The 20,561-nt window shown below is 41.0% G+C and overlaps 1 pseudogene; it reads left to right on the top strand.

Moving 5' to 3' along the window:
* The first annotated feature begins 214 nt into the window (after nucleotides 1-214).
* On the top strand, nucleotides 215-5,613 carry LOC112668888 (lysophosphatidylserine lipase ABHD12-like; annotated as a pseudogene).
* The last annotated feature ends 14,948 nt before the right edge of the window (nucleotides 5,614-20,561 follow it).

The following is a 20,561-nucleotide window of genomic DNA, read 5'->3' as shown; positions in this document are numbered from 1 at the left end:
GAGATTTTGCTACATGATTGAGTTGTCACTGCATGGGCTGCCCATCCCAGTGAGGCAAGGCTGTGTTCAGGCAAGGCCATAGACTAGGTTCTGTTGCAAGGCAGGCTGTAGGCTGGGTTCTATGGCCAGGCAGTATGATAGGCTGTGCTCACATGTGTGGCCAGAGACTATGTTCAACAGTTAGACAGGGGTGCTTGCTTGGCTCTTCACCCAAATGGAATTATGGGATGAGCTCTATGGCTGCCCAGGTTCTCTGGCCAGCATTCCAGGTCAGTTGGTACTAAAGTCTACATTCAGTAGTTGGGTGGGGTTATGAATCTGGTTCCCTGCCCAGGTGGGTCTATGGAACAGATTCCTTAGATAGCAGGGTTCATTGATGGGGACCCAAGTCAGGCAGAACTACCAAACAAGTTCCCTGACCAGACAGGGCTACCAGTTCAGCTCTGCAGATGGCCAGAGCCACTGGATAGGATCTCTGCTCAGATGCCATGGCAAACAGGAATGCTGTCTGCGAAGATTTTGGCATTGTAAGCCCCAGCCTCCTCCATCTCTATCTGGTCCCTAGTGGTCCCGATTACCCCTGTGATCCTGCAGACTCTCTCAGTGATCCCCATGAGGCAAGACCCGAGTGGATTTTCCCAGGAGCTTCTCACAATGCTGGGGTTGCTGGATGTCCACTTAGGTTCTCTTTTTCCCAAAACCACAGGTCAGACTTTATAGGTTCACTCTGACAGAGACAGTCCTGCACCATCTGCTCAAGACCCGAGTGGATTTTCCCAGGAGCTTCTCACAATGCTGGGGTTGCTGGATGTCCACTTAGGTTCTCTTTTTCCCAAAACCACAGGTCTAGAGAGGCCCTCTTGGTGTGTTGCCATGCTATCCTGAAAGACAGGCAATGTAGTCAGAGGATGAATGCCCCTCTTACCCTCTGAAGGCAGTCCTTCTCAGTCTCTGTGATCCAGGGGCTTCAGGGATTTTCACAATGACATCTTGCCTATGGATTGTTGCTAGTTAGGCTTCTCATGAAAGGGACAAAAGTCAGGAAGGACCTGTGCTGCCATCTTGATGGAGTCACTTTTCTACAGGAAATAAAGTCTTCCACCATGATATTACAAATCATCCTTCCCTGATTTGTAACTGTGCCTGGAGACGAGGCTGTTTAAACAGTCCAATGCATTTCTTCAACAACTGAATAAAGGGCCATGTTGGTTCATCAATATTCTATAACTCACCATTGTTAGCTGGTTATTTTCCTCATCATCCTTAAGAGAAATATCAAGATATTGAGTCCCAGATTATTCTTCTGTGGTTTGATAAATTTTTTAAGGAGTTAGAATCAAACATATTCTCTACTTAATGTGTTATATAATACATACACAGACACATGTATACACATACATAAAATCATGTGGAAATACTTTATGTGACCTCATTTTAATCATTCAAGACTATTAAACATCATGTTAGAAATAGGAGATACCCACATTGGAATCTTGGTGGTGAGACTGACATTCATTGAATAAAAATGAATCTTGGTTTTACTAAATTAAAAAAAATCCTTTATAAAGAACCATAGTTAGGATACACTTAACCATGAACACAACTACTCACCACTATAGATAGGGTTCCGAAATGATCAGAATTTTGATAGAAAAATCCACAGGAAGAGGTCATGCCTAGAGGTTTCTTTGGTTTTGGATGGATGCGTTTTTTTTAATGGATGTTTAAAATATAGATTTTAGAAATGCTGCTGTTACTGATGATGACAATCTCCAGAGTTTTCTGTGGGTGTGGTCGCTGGAAAGGTGTGTGATGATTATAGGCTACAACGGAGGAAATGACCATCAGAAGACACCCAGGAACCCAGAGGATAAGGTATCTAAAGTTTTGCACAGGTAGATGCTAATGTTAAACATATTTGGGGTTAGAAGAACTGGTTCTTAGCCCCAGACTGGCCCTTTGGCTGCATAACCCTTTTTCTCAGCTGTAAAACAGCAACAATGATGGTGAGGATGGTGATACTGGTGGTGAGGCAAGGATGATGACTGACTTACCTACTCACAGACCCAGGATTTAATAAAGATCATTTATGTGAGGGCATTTTAAAACTATAAAGCTCAAGACAAATGTAAGATGTAGCTTTCATAATTTAAGAAGTTACCTCTTGGTCGTCACTGCAATGGCCAGGATTCAACCTGAGAAACAGAACCAGTAGGAAAATGTATACTAAGTGATTTAATGCTCATAAAATTGTTGGGAACAGCCAGGAATGTCTAAAATTCACAGATAAGGTCATAGGAGAGGGAGGCTACATCCTCAAACATGAGCTGAAGCAGTCTGCAGGCAGAATTTCTTCTTCTGGGAAGACTTTTTTTTTTTAGATCTTATTTATTTATTCATGAGAGAAACAGAGAGAGAGGCAGAGACATAGGCAGAGGGAGAAGCAGGCTCCCTGTGGGGAGCCTGACATGAGACTCAATCCCAGGACCCCAGGATCATGACCTGAGCCCAAGGCAGATGCTCAACCACTGAGCCACTCAGGTGCCCCTGGAAAGACTGTTCTAAAGGCTTTCAACTGGTAGAACCAGGTAAATCCAGGTTTAAATAAGTCAACTGATTATGGACATTAATTACATCTACAAATGTTGTTTTATAGCAACATTATGTAACAACATCTTCGTAGCAACACCTAGATTTGATTGAATAAATAAATGGGGACAGTAGTTTAGTCCAGTTGGCACATAAAACTAACCATCAAGTCACATACAATTATGTGATCAGGAGCCAGTTACTTAGCTTCTTTAAATCTGGGTTTCAACATCTCTGAAATGGGATGGCGATCTAACCTCACAGGACAGTCATGAGGATCCAGTGAAGTACTATATGTTTAAATAAATGTTAACCTTAGAGAGATGCCAGCATAAGGAAACAGAATCTAGCTAGCTAACCCTGGCACCATTTCTTAGTTAACGAGGAACAAAATTGCCCCCTACCCTTTATCTCACTAATAACATATATAAATTTGTCAACTCACCTCTGAGACGGACTGTGTTGTAATTAGTGTGATTCACACCACAGTTCTTTAAAAATCCTTATTTAAACATTGTTTCAAAATGTTTCACTACCTCCAATCTGTCATCCAAGTGGATAACTTCCCAGGATTTTGGGCAAGGCTCAGTTCCCCAGCTCTGCCCTTTAGGGTTCTGAGCAGAACATTTGTATTGAGTCTAGGGATTTCCTGAACCAATTCAGCTTCTAAACAATGATATTTAAAGCAAACTCACCTTGAGTAGATGGCTGAACCATCTCCATCATGAAAGAGAAAAATCCCCAACGCATATCATAAACTTCACGTAAACCAAGCAATTTTTAAAGATTCAGATCATAGGTGAATAATCTCCAAAATAAAGATTTCCTCTGCACATGTAATTATGGTGCTTTGGAGCTTTTTCAAAATTGAGTCTTAAAAGGATGCTCAAGAAAAATAATTACAAATTCACCACAGCGGATTGAGAGAAATTCAGGGATTTAGTCTGAGAAAACACTTTTGGTGTTTGCAGAGGATGGCATTTGGGAGGATATTGGGTTCTGCCCTGGTTAGAGCCAGGCACTAATAGCAACTTATAGGCAGAACCAAAATAATGCTACAGCTGATGGTAGAGACAGGCTTTGAGAATTCTCAAGAATCCCAGCCTCCCCAAATAGAACTTCATTAACCTGCCCAATTTCCACTGGGTCAAATCACGTCACATATTTTCTACTCATCAATTCCCAGCCAGCCAACTGAATATCATGAAATGTTTAAATATCTCCCTTGCCAGTGTCCTATAATTTAACTCCATCTTTTCCTCTCTCTTATTTCCCTATATACCTTGTCCCCAGTCAAAAAGCAACTGGTTGTAATTACTTAATCAACTATAGTCTATGAATGCCTACTATGTGCCAGGTACTTTTATAATAGGCTGTGATTACAGTAAAATATAAAATAGGATTCTCATGATCTAGGAGAGTTAGTTCAGGAGTTAATTAAACAAATCATAGTAAAATATGAGATGTGCAATAAGAAAAAGAAGTGAAAATGCTACAGGAGTCCAGAGGGAAAATGACCAAATATAGCTGAGCAGGGGGTGAAGATGATGCTCAAATTGCTCCTTGAAGATGAGGAGGCACCTTCCACACATACCTGATACTCAGTGGGTATTTACTACATATCCTAAACTAGGGAAGTGCTTCATGTATGCTGGGGCAAGAACCATAGTTACCCTCACTTAGAGACTTAGAGAGAGGCATAGCTTGTTTTTAGGTCACATCTAGTAAAGGAGTGACACTGAGATAGTCACTAAAGAACTAAAGACTTCAGGAACTAGGAGTATTTTCCAGGCCAAACAGCAAAAAGAAGCACAGCACAAAAGAGTGTGGTCAACTGGGAAGCAGTGCTGAACCTCTTATGTGTCCTGTTGACACATAAGTAAAAACTCAACAAATCTTTCAGCTCTTTCAGAACCATGTAGTCGGTCCAAGTCCCTGCTCCGCTGTGTCAGGTGTACTTGGACCCAAGCTTGAGCTTGTCAATAAACCCTCGTGTGTTTGCATCGGTGTCGGCTCCTTGGTGGTTTCTCGGATTCGCGATCTTGGGCACAACAAGGAGCAGCGAAAGGGCCTGTGGTTCCGAATGAAGAAGATACTTCTCTGTGTTCTGGGGTTGTATGTTGCCATTCCATTTCTCATCAAACTGTGTCCTGGGATACAGGCCAAACTGATTTTCTTGAATTTTGTGAGGGTTCCCTATTTTATTGACTTGAAAAAACCGCAGGATCAAGGTTTGAATCACACGTGTAATTACTACCTTCAGCCAGAGGAAGATGTGACCCTTGGAGTCTGGCACACTGGCCCTGCGGTCTGGTGGAAGGACGCCCAAGGAAAGGACCAGATGTGGCATGAGGATGCCTTGGCTTCCAGCCACCCTATCATCCTGTACCTCCATGGGAATGCAGGCACCAGAGGAGGCGACCATCCGGTGGAGCTTTATAAGGTGCTGAGTTCCCTTGGTTACCACGTGGTCACCTTTGACTACAGAGTTTGGGGTGACTCAGTAGGAACCCCATTAGAGCGAGGCATGACCTATGATGCACACTCCATGTTTTTGACTGGATCAAAGCCTGAAGTGGAGACAACCCTGTGTATATTTGGGGTCATTCCCTAGGCACTGGGGTGGCGACAAATCTGGTGCGGGCCTCTGTGAGCGAGAGACACCTCCAGATGCCCTTATATTGGAATCTCCATTCACTGACATCCGTGAGGAAGCCAAGAGTCATCCATTCTCAGTGAGATATCGATACTTCCCTGGGTTTGACTGGTTCTTCCTCGACCCCGTTACAAGCAGTGGAATTAAATTTGCAAATGATGAAAATGTGAAGCACATCTCCTGCTCCCTGCTTATCCTGCCTCGGAGGACGACCCGGTCGTGCCCTTCCAGCTTGGCAGAAAGCTCTACAACATCGCTCTCCATCTCGAAGCTTCCGAGACTTCAAAGTTCAGTTTATCCCCTTTCACTCAGACCTTGGCTACAGGCACAAGTACATCTCCAAGAGCCCTGAGCCTCCAGGATACTGAGGGGGTCCTGGGGAAGTCAGAGCCCGGTGCCAGCGCTGAGTCCTGCTGCCTGAAGGAGCATGAAGACCTCTGGCCTCCCGGTCTGCTGTGGCCGCACGGCGTCCTGGATGCTCCACCCTGGGCAGCTGGGAGCGTGGCTGTCCGTGGAAGGCACAGGTTGTTGGCGTGTGATCCCATCCCTCTTATTGCCCCTGAACCTGAGCTCTTGTCGGGCAGACGGTGACCATGCAGGCCGGCCCCCCGCTGCTGGACCCCACACCGGCTGAGCTGGGCCCAGGGGTCCTGGGGCGGGGGTGTGGGGTCTGGGGACCATGCTGCGTGAGATGGCGGCGGTCCCAGCCCTCCCCCCAGCACCCTTTGTTCCCCGGGGCCTCACAGTGGGGGATGGGTCCACGACCTGCCCTTCCTCTGCTTTCTCCCCACCTGTCCACCTAACCTGGCCTTGGACTGAGCATTTATTTAAGAATAAAATTGTGGTGGTGGTCAAAAAAAAAAAAAAAAAAAAAAAGAACCATGTAGTCTGTTTGTGTTTCAACTGGGCTAAAACATTCCATTCCGGTGGTTTTTCTCAGATCTTCCTACAGCCTGGTCATCCCAGAGTAGACATATCCATATGATTTCATGCCAGTCAGCCTATAGGAAACAATCCTTAAGAAGAGAGACAGTGTTTTATGGATCTTTTGTGTCCTCTGAGCACCAAACCCACAGATAGAAACACAACACACTCAATGCATGCTATTTAATTGATGAATTTTTTAAATTATTTATTATTAAGATACAGCATATTATTAGTTTCAGAGGTAGAATTTAGTGATTCATTGGTTGCCTAAAAGTTGCTTTAAGTCACACAGTTGAAACAAGACTCTTTGACTCTAAATCAGTGGTGTCTAGCTTTTCATAGGCATTGAAATGCTCTGGGGAGTTCTACAAAATAGTTACACCTGGGGCCTGCCCCCAGAAATGACTAAGAGGGCCGAGGTGCAGCCCAGGAGGATTGTTGTTGTTGTTTGTTTGTTGAGGGGTTTTTTTTGTATTTTTTTTATTGGAGTTCGATTTGCCAACATATAGTATAACACCCTGTGCTCATCCCATCAAGTGCCCCCCTCAGTGCCCATCACCCGGTCACCCCATCCCCCTGCCCACCTCCCCTTCCACCACCCCTTGTTCGTTTCCTGGAGTTAGGAGTCTCTCATGTTTTGTCACCCTCTCTGATTTTTCCCACTCATATTCTCTTCTTTCCCCTATAATCCCTTTAACTATTTTTTATATTCCCCATATGAGTGAAACCATATAATGTTTGTCCTTCTTCGATTGACTTACATCACTCAGCATAATACCCTCCAGTTCCATCCATGTCTAAGCCAATGATATTTGTCGTTTCTAATAGCTAAGTAATATTCCATTGTATATATATACCACATCTTCCTTATAATTGATGACTTTTTTGTCCAATGCTTTGCTATGGGAATTCAACACCATAACAGGATTCCAAGGAAAGAGTCATTTGGAAAAATTTCTAGCCAAATCAAGGTAATTAAACATTAAACTCAATGCCTGGGATTACAATGTAGAAGAACTAGGCTTTGATTTTAGACAATTTGCTCTTTTCCAAAAAGTGTCCTAAAGGCAAAACAGAAATCCTACTTCCCTAGTTAGTAGGATTTAAATCCAATTACTAATTAAGTTGATTTTCTTTATTCTTACCTCCATTTGCTCATTGATTCCTAGCACTGAGTCATGATTAGGGACGAGCATAATCCATTAAGCTGATGGAACTTGCAAAAGTTAAAGAACATTTTGGAAGTACAGTCAGAAAAGATCTCTTTGAAGAGTGGAAGGTGGAGGAGGTAAGTAACAATATTATGTGAAGAATCTGCTGGGAAGCTCAGAACATGACAAGTGTAAAGATAGTTAAAACATATTTTTCAACAGCACTTCACCTTGGACCTTAATAAAGGTCTGAAATATTGGAAAATCACTTTTAGTTGCAACTGACTCTAAATAAGGGTTTCATAAAAATTTCTTCCAGAAAAACTCAGGGAGCTATATGAGTTTGCTAGGGCTGCCCTAACAAAATACTGCACACTGGGTGACTTAAAAGCATTTTATTACAGTTCCAGAGACTAGAAGTCCAAGATCAACATATAGGAAAGTTTGGTTTTTCATGAGGTTGCTCTCCTGATTTGCAGGTAGCCACCTTCTCACTGTCTTCACATAGCTTTTTCCTGTATAATCATGTGTGCCTGGTGTCCCTTTATTTTCTCATAAGGACACTAGTCCCATAAAGTCATGCCCTTCTCAGGGCAGCCAGTATCTGGTGACTGAGAGAGAGAAGTATAAAAGTCCAGCCATTTCAGCCCAACACAAGATATTCATGGGTAGCACTCACTGCAGAGCACCTGCCATGTGGGCTGAAGCTTTGTCAGACCTGCAAATCAATTCCAATTCTCAGTCAGCCTAATCTTGCCCCGCCAAATGTTGATTCTTAATAAATATCTTGCTCTCCAAATTCCATCCCCACTTGTGGAGAAAGAACACAACCTACTACAAATAGTTTTCAAAGCTCTGCAAGAAAATAAGCTTAAATATGTAATTTTATGTCCAGCCAAATTGCCACTCAAATATTAAGGTTGACTGTTAAATCATGCAAGACTCATAGTACCTCCTTATGTCCCCTTTCTGGGAAAAAAATTACTTGAAAATATGCTTGAGAAGTTAAAAAAAAGTTCAAGAAAATGAAAACAGTGAGCCCAAAGCCACAGGTGCATTGAAAAAGAAAACCAGAGACACAACTGTGCCATGAAAAAATAAACAGTCCCAACTAGAATATTAAGTTAGGATATCAGGAGAAAAATCTTCACAAAAAGATAGATTCTTATTTGATAGGTAATGTGATCACATGAGAAAATCTTTGTAAATGGTGAAGGAATCATTTTTCAATAAGAAAATTCAAAAAAATTAGAAACTTTAGACACAACATCTATATTAATAAAATACATATATATAGCACATTTAAAATGTCATCATTTTGAGAAGCTGAAGTAAATGAAAATAAGTTCTTATTTTCACATTTTGAAAGCTTATTCTGAAAAGGCGATGGCCTGAATCTACACAACATACATTTGTATTATTTTCTACTCCCAGAAGGGCCACTCCACTTGATCTTGGGGTGACTAATATGTAATCATAACATTGCTAATGACCCATATGGCAAAGCAAGGAGAAGGTAAGCATATTTATAAAATAGAATGAAAAAGTAATAAGCCTTGATGACATTTAATGATGTAGTTGGGGCAGCCCAGGTGGCTCAGCGGTTTAGCGTCTATCTTTGGCCCAGGGCGTGATCCTGGAGTCCCGGGATCAAGTCCCACATCGCACTCCCTGCATGGAGCCTGCTCCTCCCTCTGCCTGTGTCTCTGCCTCTCTCTCTCTCTCTCTCTCTCTCAAGAATTCATAAATAAAATCTTTTTTTTAAATGATGTAGTTGGAAAATGACGAGATTGCAAGGAGAGAAAGTTAAAGGAAGTTCAGAGCTTCTCATTTCATCTTCTATCTCTCAGAACAGTGAATCCAATTTGTCTAAATTTGATGGATCGAGATGAAGCATTTGAAGTCTACTTTTAAAAATTCTCGATGTGCCAATAGAAGAACCCACTCAATAAAAAAAGAGTAGTAGGATGAGGTGGGAAGGTGGGGGAAGTGGGACAGTTTTTTTTTTTCTTTTTAATCACACAGAACAGAGTCTGTAACTAATGTTTAAAATTAATAATTGGAGATATAAAAGTTTCACATACTACTGAGAATTTTGAAGATAACTATTGGAAGAACCAAAAGCAAGAAGAACCTATCCATGGGAAATGAATCAGAAGAAGGCAGAGATGGGATAAGGAACAGGTAATTTTTGCCGTATGCCCTTCTGCACTGTTTGAATTTAACTCTCCACATTCATAAATACTTCACCTGGCTTCTGCTCTCCTCTGTCCCCTCTGTCAGCTCCCATTCATGACTCTCTACCTGAACTCTGATGTTTCCTTCACCTTCAGAACACAGTTTCCTCTTTATGTCTACCTGTTCCACCTGCTCTAGGACTCAAGAATAAGGTGGCTCAATCCTCCATCATCCCATCCCCTTTTCTGAACACTGGCCTACGCCTGAGAGTAAAATCTTATCTCCCCAACTGGTTTACAAGTGCTTTAGCTAACTTCCTCTGTGTACCTAGAAAGTCCAGCTTCATTATACATGCATGGGCCAATTCATACTTTTTCGAGTGCACTGAGCCAGTCACTAGCCATGTGACCATGAGCAGGCCATGTCACCTCCTGAAGTCTCACTTTTCTCCTCTATAAAATGAACAAATCTAAGGTCCAAACTCTGAAAGGCAATGATCGATTTGGTGCATGTGGAAAGACAAGGTTCAAGACACACCCCGTTGGGGGAAAAATAGATCTTAAAGACATTTTCTTTATTTACCCAATCACAAATCAGAGTAGAATTGTGGAAAAAACAAAAACACAAACTTTGACAACTAGTTATAGATACCTGACTGTTCTTCTATGTCGCCTGGAAAGCCCAGCAGAGTGAACTTCACCTGAAATGAGCATCTTCAAGCTATGTGGCCTCCAACGGGTCACTTCACTAGTCTGGGCCGCAGATCCCACATTCACTTTGTGGTAGGAATGAAAGAGATGCTCTTTAGAGTCTCCAACCAAGGCTGGGATTATGGAAGGCTTCCTTACTGGGCCCTGCATCCTAACTGCTCCCAAGTTCATGGTCCAGTGTTGTAGCCTGGCAGTTCAGAAAAGAAACCACACTACTCCCTCTACCCCTGGCATGTCCAGAATTCTTCCTAAATCTTACCCAAACATAAGATGCTGCCTCTAGCCTTTTCTTTCACTAATCTTCACCTCATGTCCAGATTTTCTCTTTATCTGCTTCCTTGAACTCTTCCCCAGGCCCTCCCTCCTTCCCTGGACACCATGTCCATGACATGGGTGCTAGCTCTGTTTGCCCCATGCCTTGTTCCAGTGTCAGGGTCATTCCATAAGGTAAGGGAAACCCTGAATAGCCCAACAGTTGTATTAAATTAAAGGTATTTTTCAAGCAATGAGAATTATAATAAAACACCCGTCCAAAGGAACCCACAAATGATGTGCTCAATGCATAACTGGTATTATCATTAAAGGTCAAAAATCAGTCATCAGTGAGGAATGAAACAATCTATGTGGAACTAAATCTCCACCAGCCAGTGAGGACCAGGAAAGGTGGTTGGCATGCCATCAGGGAGCAATTTGGCCTAGAGAGCTCATTGCCCTGGCAAATGAGAATTACTCTAATTATCCCATTGGCAGGTTTTAGAAATTTTTAAAATATACTCTCTACGAGTGTCATAGTGTCAAAACAATTATTTGCCTGCTTGAGCAGGTGTCAGGCATTGTAAAGTGTGTATGTCCTTGTAAAATTAAATGAGAAACTTTCAGAAATTGGTGTAAGCTGGGGCTCTAATTATAGTATATTCAGATACCTAAAGTCAGGAGGTAAAGAGAGAGGAACTCTGATTTTCCTTTTTCTTCCTCTTTTCCCTGAGGCACTGAATTATAAGTACACATGCGGTAATGGTAGAATGTGCCACCTGAACTTCAGGGAGGGATTCTAAGACACCTTGCCTACCATTCTTGCCTTTGACCCATCACTGGTCCTTAAGCATGGGTTACTTTTCTCTGCACAGTCTGAATTTCACCTACATTGTCTCCCTTGGTCCTCCACACCAGACCTGCATGTTCAGTCAGGCAGCATCTTTGCCCCACTTTACAGATGTAAAACTGAATGGTATTCCAAGTCTCCTAATTCCAAGACAGTCACTCTTTCTCCCATGTGACTCCCTATCCATTCCTTCCTTGTCCAGTTACTAAATCTCTGCTAAAATTACCTTGATGCTCACCCTCTTGTTGCTGTTTCATAGACTCTGAAACTCTTCAACAGATAAGTAGTTAAGAAATAAAATAGGCAGCCACCAACATGATACCCCTTGAGCTATTCACAACTAGTAGATATTGAATTAATGGTGAGTGATCAGTTGACTGAAATAATAACACCAGGAAGGGTATTCCCCCACAAATTGAAGGAATACTTAATTCAACCAGTGTTGATTAGTAGTCTACTATAGACAAGGCATGTGTACAGTCAGGAACGTTACATGAAATGAGGCAAGATTTCTTCCTTAGGGAATCTTGAATGCTAGACAGAAATGTTCTAACTTTGAAAATATAATGGCAGCTCTCATGAAGGTATAAAATGCTAAAAGAATCAAAGGGCAGAAGGAAATAACAGCTTGTTGTCAAGGGACTCTTCATCTTCTCCATGGTTAAGCACCTCCTATGCAATGAATGTTTTATCCCCATTTGTGACAACCCTCACAATTCTACAAGAACAGAAGTGATCCACCTGGGTCACCATAACTCTTAGAGTCATCTTTGGATTCCAAAGGGAAGCAGTGTGGATTAATTGCAGATTAATAGGTTCAGGTGGTACCCTACTAGAGCCTCTTTTCCAGGCAGTACAATTATCCCCTAGACACTGCGAGTATTGACTGTCATGAGCTCCAACTGTCCCCTTGCTTCAGAAAATTGCCCTTGGCTGATGAGAGCCTCCTGGCCTGAGAAGTCATGGCCTCACCCCCAGAGATGGCCCACAGCAGATAACTGATAAGGGCTCAGTTTCTTGGCCTCAAGGTGGGGACCACTCTATGGTGTGGTTTATGCTCCAGAACCCTCTGTGGATCAAGCTCAGGCTGAGTTTCCTGCGATCACAACCTTATTTGCCCTTTTCTTTTCCTGTCTACCCCCCTGCCTCCTCTAGGCTTCTCCCATCAGCACCCTTCCATAGATCCCAGGAGTCCGAATCATGGTCTTAGGCTCTGGCTTCTGATATCTAAGACAGTTACTTGTTCTTTGGACCCCCATTTCCTCAACTGTAAAACCCTGGGAATAGGTCACAAGTAGTTGTGAAAGCTAGTAAGATGATGTAATTCGAGTTCCTTATAAATTCCTAGGCTCAATAAATCATAGCAAGGATTTGTCCTTTTTAGTTACATGTAAGAGAACTTCTGGTCTCTGTGATATAGAATAGAGACCTCAGGCAGCCTCAGCTGGCCATAGTGACCAAAGCACCAGAAGTAGCCAGAAGCTTGTAAATAAACAAGGAGGCAGTCCACCCTCAGGATTACGGAGGGCCAGTCAGGACTTATGCCAACAAAGTGCATTTTGTACCCAATTTACCACAAGTGGGGACAGGAGCTGGTCAAGAACCTGGTGGAGGGGAACAGGTGGCAGGGGCAGCGGGGTGCCATTGCAGGAGTTTCAATTCAGTACATTTGTAGGTTAGCTTTGCTGTTCACCTTTTAAGCAGAAGGGCAAATAGATTGCCCACCAGATAAAACAGCTTTCTCTGAAATATTGCTTCCTGACTCCACCGTTTCATCTCCATTGGCTGCGTATTCCCTCCCCCTGTCCTTTCAGGCTGGCTTTCCACCATCGCTGCAGGGTAAGCCCGAGCTGATGAGGGCACCTGGCTTTTGTGGCAGCTCTTCAAAGCTAGAGGTCAGGTGTGTTTCTAGGATTTAATTAAGCTGGAAATGAAATCCAGCCCTGGAGTGGCTCATCATCTTTATTATCACTTTTCTTACCGCTTGTCAGGCCACAGTGGCTCAGGGTCTTGAAAAGGAAGAAGTGGGATGCTTCCCAGGCAGAGCTCAGTTAATCTATTTCACACAGCATTTCAGGAAGGGGGAAAAAAAGCATGCTCAGAACCTTCTGGGGAAAAGAATTACCCTAAAATGAACAAAAGAAAAATGCATTTCGAAATAACACATTATTTCAAATATATTTCTCATTATAGTATAATATAGCACATCCCCACTATAAAAATGTATGAGATATAAAAACATAAAGATTTTAAAAATAACCTGTAATCTCACCAGCTAGTTAGAAACAACCACTGTTAATATGGTCTCCTTTCTGCCAAGCACTGGTGTATGTTCCAGGGCTTAACATATAGAAAGAAGGAGTCCTCTTTAAGATGGGAAGAATCTGATCCTATAGTAGTTGTGATTGACTACATAATCCTTTTTTTAATTATTTATGTATATATTCACTAACATTATATCATATAGAACACTAGTTCACTGAGACCAAGAAGAGGTTTTTTTCCCCCTTTTCAAGCATACTAGAGCTAGGAAAAAGTCAGGACTTAAAAGAATTTCCATGCTCAGTAATGCTACAGACCATCACATTGCAGTCATGTTTTCTGTGCCTAATAAAATATTCTATAGTCACTCAGATTAATCAAATGAGATGAAGGGATTTATACACTGCTGTGCACTGAGAAAGGGGCTTAACAGTCTCCCAAAATAATATCATTTGACATCCAGAGCTATTAGACTGCATCAGCAGAGGGTATTCATTCTGTAGCCTGATTTGTGTTCGGCGGGTGGCAGTCCCCTTCACATCCCCTTAGTGTGGTGAAGGTTGGCAGCTACAGGGCGCTGACCTTTCTCACTCTGGAGATGTGATTGCTTTCACACTGATCACATAGAAACACTTAGCAAATCTCATACTGTTAACTCCATCGCACACTAGCAATGCTGGCATTTTATGACTGTCATGTAGCATTAGCCAGCTGAAAACTCACTAAGATGGGGAAGCCATGCTGAATTAATAACTTCTAAGGTAGTAATTTATCAGTTTTCATGCAACTAATAAGCACCACTTTGGCCAAAGACAAAAGTCACTAAATCATGGACTACTGAGCAAAGAAGGAAACTTCAAGAACTTCTCATCCAGCACCCTCACTTTACAAGTAAAGGAAACTGAAAACCAAAGAGGAAGAGGGATTTTTTTTTTCAAAGTCACAGGGCTAGGATTGGAGTAGTGGCTTTCAACCTGCATGTCAGCAGTATCAGATCTTAAATGGAATCCTGCATGTACAACTACAATATGCATGAAACATCTAAGAAAGGAGCACCACGAATGAAACAAGGCCAGCATTCAAAGCTCTATCCTTCCTTGTCCATCTCAGCTATGAGATATCTCAGAGACCCCCGAATCTCTATGAAGCACAAATCGAAACCACTTTCCCTTAGAATACTGGCTCCAGGAACATTTCTTACACCTCCAAATATTCTTTATGTAAGCAAATAATCTGTGTTAGACTGCTAAATGATTTAAATTAGAAAAGTGTGATCTCACAGTCTTCTCATTTGCAAAAGGAAAACATTAATGGTCTCCACAACAGCAAGTGAATATCCATTAGAAGTTGAACAATGAAAATGAGTGGATATTGTAATAGCCTCTCCCAACATCAATGCTAAGCCATGATCCACTGGAGAGGCTATGTGGTTTTGGTGGGACTGGCTCCAGCCCCAGGCTCAGCTCCAGCCCCAGGAATGGTTCAGGATTGGCCTTAAACCAATTAGCTATGGGTTTCCACTGAACTGGCAAATGTCAATAGTTGACTCAGATCCACTGAGTAAGAACAAACATTGACTTTGGTTTGGGGGCAAAACAAAGTTTACAAATTGAAGAATACAAAAGGATGTCAAGATGGTAAAAACAAAGTGGTAGTTGCCAGAGGAAAACGGTGAAACAGAGTAATGGGTGAAACATGTAAAGGAGATTAAGTACCAACTTCTAGTTATGAAATAAATAAGTCACAGAGATGAAAAGTACAGCATAAGACATTGTATGGTGACAGATGGTAACCATCCTTATCGTGGTGAGCATTACATAATGTATAGAATTGTTGAATCACTGTGTTGTCCATCTGAAATTAATATAACATTGTATGTCAACTACACTCAATAATTTAAGATTTTTAAAAACAATACAACAGAGGTCCACGATATTCTCTAAAGAAGTTATAAGCTTGCAGGCTACAAAGATTCTAAACAATAGATCCAGAGTTACAGACCAAAATTTGAGGGTAATGTCACATCAGACTTCTAGATAGCCAACTGCCCCCCCTCTATAAATAAGGCTGGAACTGTTGTGCAGTTCAGCCAGTCTGAGGAAGGCTTGGGTCTTCCTCATTTGGGTCAGCTACACACCATCACTTTTGAGATTATGTAATATATGATATAGCTAAGGGGTATGACCAAATGCAATACACGTGGGCATAAATACATCCCTATTTATTATGCTCAGTCTTCCAAAGCTAACAAAATCTGGTCTAGTGAATATCTGAACCAAGGACTGGCAAATCAAAATGGGGCTTAGTTACCCTATCCTTAGGAGTCAGGCCTAGATGCCATTAAACCATCTATGAAGTCTTTCTTGCAGTTTAATTTATCGCCAGAGTGATTGGTTCAGAATAGATAAGTGCCCTAATTGGTCCAATTAGACATCTTCAACCAGAATAAGACTGAACTGTGTATGGGACTCTGATTTGAACTGTGTATGGGACTCTGATTACTTTTGAATGGGGTAACATTGGTTATTCCAGTGTGATCAATTATGATTGACAGTTAGAAATGGAAAAATGTGGTGAGCACAGCATAATATATAGAGTTGTTGATTCACTATGTTGTATACCTTCTGTAACTAATATAGCTGTATATCAACTATGTATAGTCATATATATACACACATATATATATTCCTTAAGTATTAAAAAAATGGGAGAATAAATTTAAAGCTAATTAATTGTGTTTTAATGGCAGGAAATCTAATATAGAGAGATTATATAAAAAAAGAAGGAGAAGGAGAAAGAGAGGGAGGGAGGAAGAGGGGAGAAGGAAAGAAAGGAGGAAAGAAGGAAAAGGAGAAAGGAGGAAAGAAAGAAGAAGGAAGGAAGGAAGGAAGGAAGGAAGGAAGGAAGGAAGGAAGGAAGGAAGGAAGGAAGAAAGAAAGAAAAAGAAAGAAGGAAGGAAAGAAAGAAAGAAAGAAAGAAAGAAAGAAAGAAAGAAAGAAAGAAAGAGAAGAAAGAAAGAGAAAGAGTTCTTCTATCGGACGGAGGAAGCAAGGAAAGAAGGAAGAAAATAATTAAATGGGGCAGGGGTAGATCAACTAATAATTCTATCACATTTACCCTTGTTAAGGTGTCCTAAACTTCGTTCTTCTGAACCACTTCACTCCCACCTCTGCTGACTTGCAAGAAAACCTACCTTGAAAATATCCAGAAACAAGACGCTAATAAAGGTGAGTAAATAGCTTCATTTTCCCTCTACTTCACAACACAGGAACAACATCATTTGAAATACATATATTGAGCTCTCAGAAGAGGTGCTGCATTAGTTTCCTAGAGCTTCCATAATAAATTACCACAAACTGGGTGGCTTAAAACAACAGAAGTTTATTCTCATGCTTCAGGTGGCCCAAAGTCTGAAACCAAGGTGTCAGTGGGACTCACTTTCACCTGAAGCCTCCTGTGAGGAATCCTCTCAGGCCCTTCCAGCTTCTGGTGGCTCCTAGAGTTCCTCGGCCTCTGTCTCTGTCCTCATGTGGCCTTCTCCACATATCTCTGTGTGTCAAACCTCTCTGTCTTTTCTCCTGTAAGAATACTTGTAAGGATGCAATCATTCTAAATTCAGGATGATTCCATATAGGGGTCCTTAGCTCAATTTCATCTTCAAAGACCCTATTTCCAAAAAAGGTCATATTCATAATTGCTGGGAATTAGATCTTGAGTATATCTTTTTAAGGAGCACAATTCAAGGTACCAAGTTGGTGAATGTATGCTCTTGATTTTTTGACAACCATTATTTCTGACTATATGAGGAAGTCACTACCCAAACTAACACCAGCCCCTCAAAAGCAGTATAACTGAAACTAAACTCAGTTTTATTCCTCCACAATATGTTTTGATCCCTGAATCTTGCACTATTAATGCCCCACATTGAATCAGTTTCTATGCTCTATTTTACAAATGAAATTTCTCTTGCAATCATTTCCTTCTCCATCCTACAACCACTGTTTCAGATGTTGGAATTCCTCCCCCTGCACCAGCCTTAGTGTTGGCCTCTTTGACTTTGGCTTCACCTCCCAATACCCCTAACCCAACTTCCCCACAACTAAAAGATTGATTTCCTAAAATAGCAATCTCTTCAAAACCCAACAATAACTTTCTCCATTTATCTCTTGTTAAACCTCACAGTTACTTCAAGGATTATCTAAACTGCTCAGATGCCACTCACTCCAAGAAACATTCTGTAATCTCCCCCATTGTAAAAGTCTTCTCTTCTCTGAATTCCCATAGCCATTCCTCTTCACTTCATCTTATTTTAGTAATTGGTAGTTTGGGGCAGCAATCTACAGCTACTTCCATCAGGGGCTCATCTTTGCATCCCTAGCAATGGTCACATTTTGAGTCATTTATTGACTACTTCTGGGATTTATCTTCATCCCCACTGCTCCAAGAACTAATGCTCATTCTTAGTTTGGGCCCTGATGTGAGTCTACCTCCTCGGCCCCACCATACTTGATTAGACATGAACAAAGTTTGGGACAATCAGATGTTCTTCCTTGGACTAAAAATTGAGACTGAGAAATTACAATTCCTTTAGGAATTACTTATTTCAACAGAAGAGGAATTTATTTTCATTCACATTGACACTTGTATGGTCAGTAGACCTGTCTGTCTCTGGTTCACCACAAAATGAGTACAGAAATTGAGAGTATACATTTAAAAACTTCTGTTGGAATTTGACAGAGTAATTTTATATCTGTTGACTTTAATAATTTAAAATGTAAGTTATATTTTGTATTTATTTTTAACTTCTAATAATATTTTGAAGTAAATTGACTCATAAAAAGTTACCAAAATGTACAGCATTTCCATGTACCCTTTGCTCCACTCCCCCCAATGATAATATCTTATTTAACCATAGCACATTGGTCCAAACCAGGAAATCGACTACCATTTCACTTGTATTATATTCTGCAAAAGTATTCATGTATGACACATTTGAATATTTTTTAAAAAACTAGTTTTCCATTGCAGATCATTTGGAGAGAGCTAGTTTACATAATCTCATTACAAAAATAATTAAAGGTAGCAACAGAAAATGATAAAAGTGTAGAAATGCCACAGGCTTGGGACCAGTCAACTTGATCAAGCTCCCACCTACCCCAGTGTAGCTGTGAAAAAATTCTATAACCAGAAATGGGGTTAATAGTTACTAACTGGAATATAGCAATAAGAGTTATTCTGTGTCACAGAACTACAAGGATCAGAGGCATTTTGAAAATATTTTCAAATGCAAGCTAGTGTTTTTTCTTATTTTACAAGCTCTAAATAATTTTCAAGCCCCTTCTACATGCATTATAAACCTCTTTCTTTTTTACAAGGGTGGTTTTCTCAGAATGTGGAGAGGTCTGCATGGTGTCAAACAGCCAGGATGAGAGTCAAGGTAGGAACTCAGGGTCTCTTTCCCAGAACAAGCTGCTTTTCACTCCCCACCTGATGCTATCTCAAATCTTCAGTAATCCAATAACCCAAGGGAAGAAAAAAATCATTTGTGTAAGTTTTACAGGTTACATTGCTAACTTAAAGAACTAGTTAAAAAAAATACTTGGTGTTTTATGATAGTTGGCCTTTGTCACTTATGCTTCCTTTTCATTTACATGTAATTCTGTGCTTTCTTCCCCTTTCCCAAAAGTGGCATCATAGAGGTTGCTAAGCAATTGTCCCTGACAAGGTCTCAGCACCTGTCAATAAAATGGAATATTCTCCCATTCTCTCCTCCATTTTAGTGCTGAGGAGGGTGTCAATCAAAGAACATCAGTAAATGCTGGCTTTTGAGAGAAGGCAGAGAGGCCCTGACAGGCAGGGAATAAAAGATGACTATTTTTAAACTAACAAGTCCTTTCTTAAAGCAAGGCAGTTGAATAAGAGAGAGACAAGTTTCACTATTCCACTTTTCTGGGAGGTGAAAGGGCTTCTTTAGGTCAAGCCACCATCTTGATTTGAGAGGATGTCTTGTTTGTCCAGAGAGCAATTTTCAAAAAAGCACCAACACTCTTTGTAAATCAAAGAGATAAAGCCACTTAACAAATGGGTACTGAAAATAACATTTTGCACAAAGGCTCAGAGATTTAGAAGATTCTCAAAAACTTGGCCATAATATTTAACCAAAGAAGACCTTCAGAGAATAGAGAATTGGTATGCAGTGTGAGGGTAATTAAATGGTATCAAGTTTATTAATCTATATTTATATCCAATATGCTTATATATTCAATAAGTACAATTCAAGTCACTGTGGATACGCCTCCATGATAGTTACCATCTTTGTACACAGGACTGCACAATACAAAGACAAATACACAGAGATTAAGATAAAGGGGCATTTGCTCTCCTACAATATGTACAACTACTCTGACACAGAATTAATATTGCATATAAGTGTGCAAGGTGGAGCATCTAGTCAAGCCAGAGAAAATCTGTCTTATATCCAATATTAAAATAATCAATCAAACAACTATACTACCCACCACCACCCTAAAAAGGAACCTTCAAATTGTCTTACCCAAAACTGACTTAGGGTCAGAACATACAGCTCTGTTACTTTATAATGTGCCAACTTGCTCTTGAGCCCATACTTGAAACATTTTTCTGAAAAGACTCATTAACCTTTGCTCAAACATATGCATATGTTCCTAGCAGGTGGCAGCATTCTTTAATCCCTGGTAATATCAAGATAATTCTAGCACAAACACAGAAATGTCAGTGTTGCTAACCTTTTTAATTACACAGCCCTATTATCTGCCTGTGACACAGGAAATGACACACTGCAAAATTCTACTCCAAATAGCCTGTGCCTGTGCTCACTGTGTGTTATACTATATGTTGGCAAATTGAATTTAAATTAAAAAAAAATAGCCTGTGCTGAAAGCAAATGCATGTGAGGACAATAACATGGTGAATTCAACACAAAAGCCCATGATGCTAAAATGGTGAGA

Source organism: Canis lupus, chromosome 23 (genome assembly GCF_003254725.2).
Source record: "Canis lupus dingo isolate Sandy chromosome 23, ASM325472v2, whole genome shotgun sequence".
Taxonomy (NCBI): Eukaryota; Metazoa; Chordata; class Mammalia; order Carnivora; family Canidae; genus Canis; species Canis lupus.
This window is presented reverse-complemented; position numbering and strand designations above follow the sequence as displayed.